The sequence below is a fragment of the Cephus cinctus genome, unplaced genomic scaffold (genome assembly GCF_000341935.2).
Source record: "Cephus cinctus unplaced genomic scaffold, Ccin1 Ccin1_scaffold0395, whole genome shotgun sequence".
NCBI lineage: Eukaryota > Metazoa > Arthropoda > Insecta > Hymenoptera > Cephidae > Cephus > Cephus cinctus.
In genome coordinates this window covers 1,318-3,049 of record NW_014333079.1, presented here as the reverse complement: position 1 = coordinate 3,049, position 1,732 = coordinate 1,318, and positions in this window count along the sequence as shown.

The window sequence follows — 1,732 nt, the reverse complement described above, 5'->3', positions numbered from 1 at the left end:
CGACAGCGAGACATTCTTTTTCGGTAGCTGAATATTTATGTTCCGCGGGAGTAAGAGTACGACTCGCGTATGCAATTACATGTTCGGTATCGTTTTGTTGTCGTAACACTACTCCTAACCCTATGTCACTAACATCCGTCTGTAACGTGAACGGGAGCGAAAAATCAGGACAAGCAAGTGTCAGCGCGGAAGTCAAGGCGGATTTTATCCGTTCTAAGGCCCTTTCTTGATTTTCCCTCCATTCCCACTCTTTACCCTTTTTCAATAGAAGTTTTAGGGGCGCAGCAACTGAGGCGAATTCCGGAAGGAACCTACGGTACCAAGACGCCATCCCTAAGAGCTTACGTAATTGCTTAAGGTTCTGTGGTGCGAGGTACTCGAGTATAGGCTGGATTTTCTCCGGATCAATTTGCAGACCGTTTTCATTGACCGTAAAGCCGAGATATTTGACCTGCGAACAACAAAAGTCACATTTCTCGGGGTTTATAGTCAAGCCTGCTCGCGAGATAATTTCTAAGACTTTTTTTTAACCAGATGAGATGGTCTTCAAACGTTTTCGTCACTACGATAACATCGTCCAAGTATGAGAAGACATGCGGGCTCCATCTCGGGCCCTATTAGTCGATCGACAAGGCGCTGGAATGTGGCGGGCGCATTCGTCAACCCATATGGCATTCGTTTAAATTGAAACAGTCCTTTCCCGAGAACGGTAAACGCGGTTATTTCTTTACTTTTTTCCTCTAACGGTATCTAAAAATATGCTTCACTTAAATCGATAGTAGAAATATATTTCGCGGCACGTAACTTGTCTAAGATACTGGACATATAGGGTAAAGGATAGGCATCCTTTTTCGTGACGGCATTAACTTTCCGAAAATCTAAACAAAAACGATAAGTATTGTTCGGTTTCTTGATCATAACGATTGGTGTAGACCAGTCACTAGAAGAGGGTTCGATAATTCTGTTAGCTACCATTGAGTCGACTTCAGTATGAATAGTTTCTTGAACTTTTGGCGAAACGGGATAATATCTTTTTTTTATCGCGCGATGTCCCTGTACATCAATAACGTGCTCGGTTAAGTCGGTAAGTCCAGGTTTTTCTAGAGAAGGCGGCAGATGATCTTTTAAGAATTGTTTCAAAAGTGTGAACTCGACGGGAGAAAGGGAGGTAATTCCAGAGCACAGCTCTGCGGTAATGACGGAAGTAGGTGGGTTAGTTTCGGAAAAGTTTTCAAATGGATAGGAAATGTTAGTCGAGGGGTCTTCAGGAACGGTAGCGGAACGATCATGGAAGCACCAACGACAATTCGCGAAATCAATTGCAATACCAAACTGTTTAATAAAATCTAACCCCAATAAACACGGAACGTTCAGTTTTGGAAGTAAGCGTACTTTTGCAATTTTAGTCTGGTCTCGACTAGTGATACGAAGTTCGGTTTCACCTTCCGCTTTGCCTCGTGAGCCATCCGCGTATACTACGATACTCGCGAGAGTATCTTGGATCGAACAGTCAAAAGTTTTAAATAGCGAGATGCCTTCCGGACCGAAATAGGTACGCAAGGAACCGGAATCGACGAGAGCCAAAATTGGTTGGTCCTTAATTCTGATGGTTAAATATAAACGGTCTTCCGAGCGTGTACTGCAGATGGGACCGCAGGTTTCGGCAATTGATATTGGAATGCACGACTTCGTATTTGGAGCGACAGAATCAGTAGTTTCGGATGTGGGGGTA